This window comes from Drosophila ficusphila, unplaced genomic scaffold (genome assembly GCF_018152265.1).
Source record: "Drosophila ficusphila isolate 14025-0441.05 unplaced genomic scaffold, ASM1815226v1 contig_106, whole genome shotgun sequence".
Lineage (NCBI taxonomy): Eukaryota > Metazoa > Arthropoda > Insecta > Diptera > Drosophilidae > Drosophila > Drosophila ficusphila.
The window spans coordinates 10,000,001-10,008,708 of NW_025063993.1; positions in this window are offsets into that span (position 1 = coordinate 10,000,001).

An 8,708-nucleotide genomic window follows, 5' to 3' on the forward strand; every position below is an offset into this window, starting at 1 on the left:
TGCTGATGCAAAATTGGAATAATTGACACCGAAAAGCAAAACAATCCGTGGCGCAATCGAGGGGCTGATCCACAAGCCATTATCTTGTTTGGTACCACTAATCTGTTTCCGAAATCGGGTCACTAAACACGCGACTAACCTGAATGGAAGCCTTGGCACGCGCCCCTCTAAAATCAAAAAAACGCGTCTGGGCAGTTTTGGAAAATTTCTTAGCAATCTCAGTCAGGCGTTGTTGGGGTGTCGATCAGTCAGCCTTGCAAGTGGAATTGGAATTGGAAGTGGACTTGGACATTCGGTGGCGTGATGATAAAAACATCTAGTATACGCATGGAGCATAGAGCGATGCCAGGGCGTTTGTTCTGAATCGATCGGGGAGCGGTACAGTCCACTTAGCACCATAAAGGGGAATTGCCTTTAGATTAGATTCATTAATTCCAGGCATATATTCGTCAAGAAGGGTTTATCAAGTCAAATTAATATTCTACAAATTTCGTCACCTGCTATTTATCGGGGTTTCTTTTATATTGATAAACTAATAAATTATAAACTCATGGTAAACTCCATTTATAAAAAAAAACAGCAGCATACAAAACTTTATCTGACTTCTTTAGTGACTAACTGCTGAAAACGTTGTGGCAAAGTCCGAAATTCTTTAAAAGATATCGAGAATACTAGTCACTGCTAAAAGTAGCTCAAGAAATCCAGAAAGATTTCCTTTTTAGTAAGTAATCCTAAGCCTTCAGTGATTATTGTGAATTATGCATATTCAAGCTTAAAACCACATTTAAAATGTTTGGTAAGTCAGCAAAAAGTTGTGAATGTCTTCTTTGCTTTATTAAACTTCTGAATATTCCAACCCGACTTCTTGCCGTCTTCTTATTTTCCTGCCCTCTCTTCCCCACTGGCCATTACGTCAATTTGCAATAACGAAAACCAGCGAAATCTAAACAAAACTGCAGCGCCATCAAGTGCGGTAATAAGCAGGCTATCTTGCTTGCACTCACTGGAATCCATTTGAATTGCGATTACGAGCTTCTGGGTGGCAGGAGAATGTCGGGGGCGAAATGGGGTGGGAAACGGGGGTCTATAGACGAAGGCTTGAAATGAAATGGGGGAGTCGCCGCGACGACGGCAACGTCGACTGCAAAAATTAATATTATGTCATACACATGTATTGGGGTCTGCGGTGTTTTCTGCCACAGTGTGCGTGTGTGTCAGTCTGGCAAAGTTTGCGTGTGTATGTGGGTGTAATTAGAGTTGCACCGGGAAAAATTAGCTCTACAATTTTATTTATCCGGCCGAATGCTATTTGAAAACTATTTTTATCAAATATGATCTATAAGGTATTTCTTTCTGGTAATCATTAAAGATTTAAAACCAGTTTTGAATATCTAAGTTAAACAAATTATAAATTAAGATAAAGGTTTTGGAACTCTTTTCCCCGTGCATTACAATAAAATAGCCGGAGAGAAAAGCCGGGCTTTATCAGTCGATATCAATCTACACGTGTTAAAAGACGATAAAAACAAATACAAGTCACGATCGTTCATTGCCACGAAAATAAAAGCGCCAATTTACATAGAGTATTTTGCAAAGAAAAAAGAGAACGTGAGAGACAGAAATAGAGAGCTGGGCTTAACACACACACATATGTGGTTCAATTAAAAGGCGCCATAAAGACATACAACAGCGGTACTTTTTCGCTGTGCTCTTTCGCATACAAATTGCAGGCAATCAATTTGCAACAACGACAATAAAAGCAATAAAAACCACCGCAGACACCGCAAAACTATTATGAAGAAGAAGCAGCAAAATGTCCAATAAGCCAAAGAGCTTTTTATTTATGACAACTGTGCGTGTGTGCGTGTCAGTCTGATTCTGTGTGTGTGAATGCATGAAAACAAACAAAACAAAACTGAAATTATATTGGCCATAAAATTTTATGCTAAAAATATAAATGCACAAAAATTTGGTTGGCAAAAATGTTAACAATTGTAGGTTGGGCGAAATAAAGAGGACAGACTGAGAGATAATTTAATTCGACTTTTTCGGAACATAATTTTTGCAAGGCCAAGCTCAAGCGATAGAAAAAATAACAACTTTAATAACAGGTTTGGCCTAGTAACAAGCTGTAAGGCAAAAAACAGTGTCTCAACGGTAATAGAAATCAAAATATTTTTAAAAAAGAAAGTGCATTTTCAAGCATACGTTTATGAACTTTTTTAAGTGCCTTCCAACCCTTGTTATTTAAAAACAATAAAATAAAAATACATTAATTAGTTTGGGCCAAACAAATGTTGGATAATAATACGAATGAATTCTTGTGTTTGTTGGGTTTGACATTAATTAATATGCGGGTGTGGAAATGGATAAATTGCCTTGATATAAATGATCCACATAAATATATCAATTCAAATTTAACTATCAATGCACGAAATATTAATTAACACCATTAAAGGAAAATGACACACGCAGGCTTAATTAGAAGCCTCAACAATCAATTGTGGTGCCCCCATATTCCCATCATCTCAACCCACTGTTCAACGATTCAGATTTGTATTCAATATATAGGTAAATAGAGAGAAAGAGACGAAAATACCGGACCGGCAAAAAGTTTAATTGAAAAGCCAAGTTAAATAACCACGTGGTGGAGCAAAATGCATTGTTGTTATGTATTTCTTGTTTTGTGAAGTTCTCAGCGGTTTTGTCATTTGAGTTTGTTTTGAATTGCAGCTCAAGTGCCTGCTCCCTCACTCGCTCGTTTCATGTCACTCTCCCACTTGCACTCTTATCGGATTTTGTGAGCCCGGTTTTGTTTTTGTTTTTCCTCTTGTTTGTATTTTGCGGTCTGGTGCCGCTGGAGCAGCAAAAGTGTCAACAGATGATGAAAAATGCGCCACTTGAGAGCTCAGACGATGAAACCGAAACTCAACCAATGCGATTCTGCTACAGTAAAAAAAAATTAGGTAAAGGATTTATATGACTTAAGAAATATATGTTTGCCTTTTTATTTTTTTTTTTTTGGCTAAGGTTTCAAAATATAATTTTTATTTCATGTATTGTTTCTTAGTCAAGATGTTTTTTTTATAAAATGATAATATTTTTCACCGCTTATTCTTTCAGTGTAGCTACTTTTTCTGCTCCTCCTTGTCGCTTTTCGGTTTGATGTATTGGCAGGAACAGTGACAGTGAAAGGGCAAGAGAGATTGCTAGTCTCAGTAGAAGAGCGGGTTTTGTGTGTTAAAAAAAGGTGAACAGCGTGTGAAGTTGTGACGATGACAGTTCCACGGATTTGATACTTTTTCCCTGTAATTTATTTCTTTCCTTTTTGGGGGACAAACTCATTGTAAGTGACACTTGTCTGGGGAATGAAATTGGTTTGGGGGAGGTGTTCAGACATTTTCGGTTGCTCATTTACGCCCCCAACCAAGAATTTGCCGCACAGATCAATCACAAGACCTAAGCCCATGTCTTACCCCACTCACCCCCACCCTTGGGGGCAGATACCCCCCTTCGTAAATCCATCCCTTCTAATGCTCCGTTAATTGACAGTTGACGCTGTTGCTGCTTCTGCTTCTGCCGACGTCAACGTCGTCATCGTTGCCTGACAGTAAATTGAAAAATTGTTGAGATTTCTCGAAAGAACGCAAATGTAAAATATCTAAGAAATTACAAACAACCCAAACCAATCAAGAAAGCAAATGTACAGTGGCAAAATTTTGAATGAAAATGTTAATTGACGTCTTTGGTTTATTTAATATCAAAATTGTGTTTAATCAGAAAGTTGAAATTTGTTACTACTTTTCGGGCTGTTAACATAGAATATTTAAATAGTATAAAATACGCCTTAATCATCATTTCGATTTTATACTACACCTAATTTGGATCTTAATTTTTCCTGTGTAGCCGTCTTGCTTGCTTTCTTCTTTTCTATCTCTATCTGATTTTGTATTTATTTGTTCTGTGGCTCTGGCAAAAATAAATTAAACTTTTACGAAAAATGCTTGGTTCAAGGTGAGCCTATATGAGTGTATAAATAATTTATGTGGCCGTAGTTTTGCCCCACCCCTTCTAAACACCGTATACTTTTACCCCGCCCCCGCACACGCGCCTTTCGCCTGCCAACGTCACACGCAAAATTTTAATTGAATTTACATTCTCATCGACACTGAAGAAGCAGAAACAACACAAACGAAAATAAAGAAATATTCGTATCTATTTGTTAGTTTGATAACAAAGTGGTGGGGCAGGAAAAAAACTAATTCAATTAACAGTTGGCCAATAAAAACGAAAAACGATTGCCCATTTAAGTGGTCAAGGGGTGGCAAGGAGGAGGTGGGCGCTGAAATGAAATAGTGTTCAATAAAAAAGAATTGCTCAATCAAAATGGTTTCTCAGGTAGCATTATTTTCTTCTTTTTATTTTGCAGACGCAATGGGCAAATTCCTTTGCTTCTTTTACAAATTGAAAGTACCCTTTAATTCGGGGTAATATGGCACTTTGCTATTTTTATTGCCTTAAAATTATTATTTATCTTAGGTATTGCGTTTTATTTTACATTATGAATTTATATTGAGTTTATTAATGAAGTAAGCAACTAGTAATTTGCATAAACAGCCAAAAAACTATTAGGTTTAATAAATTTTATAAATAAATCAAATCGGTTCTTCTTCTTTTTTAAAGTGCGTGCTAATCAGGATAGTTTGGATATGCAAATTAAAAACATGGTAAACGTTTTTATGATGGCTTGGAAAAAACAAATCTGGCGAACGGGTATCATGTAGTTCGAAAACTGGATTAAGGCTCTCAAGTTCGAAGGTTTTTCCCTCACAGACCAAGTGCGTGAGCTGCCACTTAGGGCATTTCCTGCCCAGTTCTCCCCCAAATCCTCCCCCCCCGAAAAAAAACTCATAGATACGCACACAGACGCACAGAACTGACAGTTTATAAATGATCATGCGTGGGTGGGTGTTTAACAGTGGGTCGATGGGTGGTGGGAGGCGATGGGTGGTTCGGTGGCTGAGAGGGTATTGGTTGGTTGGGGGGCGGGTGGCCAAGTCGTGCATGCTTTGTTTGCTTTGCTTTTGTTGCTGCCGTCACGTGGTATCTTCTTCTTATTCCCCCGTTCTTCGTTTTTCTTTTTTTTTTTTTTTGGCATTGAAGCTTTTGTGAGTTTGTTGATTTTTTTTGTGTTTTTTGTTTGCATTTCACGTTATTCCACTGCAGTTGAAATTATCAATATTGTTGTTGCTCTCGTTGTTTGCCCCGGAGTTAGTTGGAAAAATGTTTGACTTGTCTTCAGGAAGACGAAATTCCCCTTTTCCTGCCAGTACCACTGTTTGATGTTCCTAGAACGTTAAGTGGGCCAGGAAAGTGGGCTATAAATTGGGGGAGGTAGTTTAGAAAGGCTCTTAGATTTTGGCTTAATGGCTGAATCAATTTGGTTTAACCTTCTGCAACTAAATCAGTGTACACTGTTCAGTTTTTGGCTTTTCATTGAACCACCGACTTTTTGAGTATTTTCGCATTCCAATTTAAAAGCAAGTATTATTTGAAATGATCAATTTTGGTCCTTTTTATGTCCTTTATTGATTTTCAAATATCAATAGAATATTCAAAACGTGTTACGATGTTTGATATTTTTCCGTCACAGATTTTCGAAGGATAAATTTGTAAGCACTGGCTGACTATTAATCATGTGCCAGAAGAGGGGTGAATCACCAAAAGACATATTCCTTGATGTTGTTTCAAATGCTTTGGTATGTTGGTTCTATAGAAAGAACACAAGCATTTTTAAAGGGCTTAAAATATTACAAGGAATCTCTTTCTCAAAAAATACAATTTTAGAACATACAAACTTAAATACACAAAAAACTAGTTCATTTGGTTTTACTGATATGTATAGTAATACTTTGTATATCGTTTTATTGTGATAACTATTTAATAACTATAATAACGATTTCACAGCAACTTTGTATTTGTTTTAACGTATGTATGTATACGCAAATATTAGTTACAATCTGTATTCATACTTAATCACATATTTAATACCACCTGCTTCTGTTGACTCCCATTAACCCCTTGACAACAATTGGCGGGCAAAACCCAATTCCATCATAATTAATTCTATTCATCAGCCTGTGTATCCATGCATCTAGCGATCTATTCAACCAGACAGATCGAAGTGTACAAATAAGCCAGCAATCATTGCATACAACAGTTTCTATCTCGAGCCTTTGGGAATGTGCTAACAAAAGAAAAACTTAAAAAGTATTCTCGTAGTTTGGTGTTATTAATTCATTTGCGTGATGCTAATGAATTGCCACACAGCTCTGGAGTGAATCCGAAATACACTCGGTATTCCTTTGGTATCTTTGGGATCTAGATCTGCTATTGGAGACAATTTTGGTCCACGAAAAGGGCCCCAAAGTAGAGAGTCCCCACCCCGCTGACCCGTCGAAGAACCTCGAGCTATATCCCCTATAGCTTCCCCTAATCTTCTCGCTAGATCAACAAAGAGCACACGTACTAATTCCGTCATTCATTTGTACGTTAATTTGTACAACTTGTCGTCGTTTGCGTCGTCGTTCGTTTTTATTTTTTTTTTTCGGTTTCGTTTCGTTTGGTTTCGTTTCGTATAAATGTGCGAGATTTCAAATAGAGCAAAATGTAGTTCAGATCTCTGGGTATATATACACACCGAGATACTTATATGCAGCTAGCTGATAATGGGTAATCTCCATCCGAGTGTTGGCGAAGCAAACAGAGGGTTCAGAATGCTCTCTGCCAGAACATGATCTTCGGCGAAGATCTCTCGCAGGTCCATGCTAATGTCCACTAATTAAAAGAATTTCGAATTTGATTATCCTCGCCTTCGGTGCATTTTAGAGGGCATTAGCTCTCACTTCTTTTAGTCGAGGTCCAAGGCCGACCACCGATGGTGATTTTGATAAGGAAATGGCGTGTACCCTCCACACATATCACATAAAAGACATTTTTTTCGGTTCCCGTGTTTGCACGGTGATATGTGCAGTCCACCGATAAGGTGGCCCACTCGAAACCCCGAATCCGAAATCCATTTTTCGTTCCCTGCGACATTTCAGAAAATGCCAAAGCAAATAAGTTTCTCAGAAACACATGGATATATGCATGTGCTGGGTGTACCTATATGCAGCGATATATACATATATGTACATACGATTATATATAGAGGTGTCCGTCTTTGGTTCCTTGACAGCCTGACATCTCGTGATGGGCAACATGGTTGGAACTATCCAAACCAAGGAGAGTCGAATATGTATTTCGGTTTTAAAATGCGTTCACCCACACTCTGAGATTCGTTTTCGCCTCGTTTTTCTTTTGTTGCAGTTGGAAAAGTGAAGGGGGTGAACCTCTGGCTAAGAGGGGGTCAACCTCGGTATAATTTATGACGCTCGAACACGTTTTGTGGAGGACCGTGAATGGGAATGACGTTTCCGCCTTAGAATCCATCTATCCAACCATCCATCTATATCTGTGCGCTGACTTATTTCTCTATAGCTTTCGGATTTTCTCCTGCCCACCGCTTCCTAGTTCTTCTTCATGTCACATGATGACAGGCGACAGTTTCGCTGTTCTATTCGTTCTATTTCGTTTCGAAGAAATTCAGTTTTTGGGTCCCTCGCCGTATATATCCCTCTGGTTCTGGTGTTTTGGTTCTGGTCCGCGGCATTTCTGGGCCCTGACTCACCGCCAAAATGGCCAAAATAGTACGAATCCCCTTGGCTTAGTGTGTCTTCAAAATTTGCTTAAACTATTCTGATTCGAAGCGCTTTGTAGTTGATTGGTTGTTGATCTCGTCGAAGGTTGGCGACGGAACTCTATGGTTCATTAGCACCCAGGAAGGTCAGTGGGCGATGGGGCAGGCAAAAGGTCAGACAATGTCGTGATCAGTTCCCAAGTGAATTAAATAGGGGAACAACAATTTGGGGAAAACGTAAACTAACACGTTTCTTTAGCTATGTTTTAAATAGTTTTCCTGCTATTAATATATTGAAAGAACCAGAAAAAAAACCATTTATTTAATAAAAAAATTGTACTTAAAGAACCAATCACCAAGTAAATGATTTGCAAAATGATGTCAATAAAAACTATTTAAATAGGTTCGATGAACATTTTTCGTATTTTAATTATTTTGTTTACGCCAGGCAATTAATTGAGTGTGAGCTCTTATCAGCACAAATACTATTTGCTCCGTTCTAATCAAAGTAAAGTGAGTTGAATTTAATGCTTTTTGCCACCTGGAAGATGCTTCCCATTTAACCTTTCCCTTCCATTTTGAAGACCAATTTCAAGGCGGTCTAATTGCCAGCTCCCGTTCATAAATCTATAAGGTGCAAAAAGTTCTCGATTTTCTATTCTCGTTTTCTACAAATTCGTGTTTATTTATACAAATTACAACGAAGAAATAGGAGGAAAAAACCAACAACTACAACAAGCCAACAAAAATTTCCACACATTAAAAAGGTTTTCATAGCTATGAAATCAACTCACGTGAGCGCTGCTGGCGTCGACGTCGCCGCCAAATACATGTTAGAAATAATAACAAAAAAAAAAAAAGAAAAATAGCGAAAAAAAAATACAACCGAAATAGTGAAAAATAAAGAAACTCGCAAATGCCAGATAAATCAGAGAGGGAGAGAGAGAAGAACAGAACCTAAAAACATTGA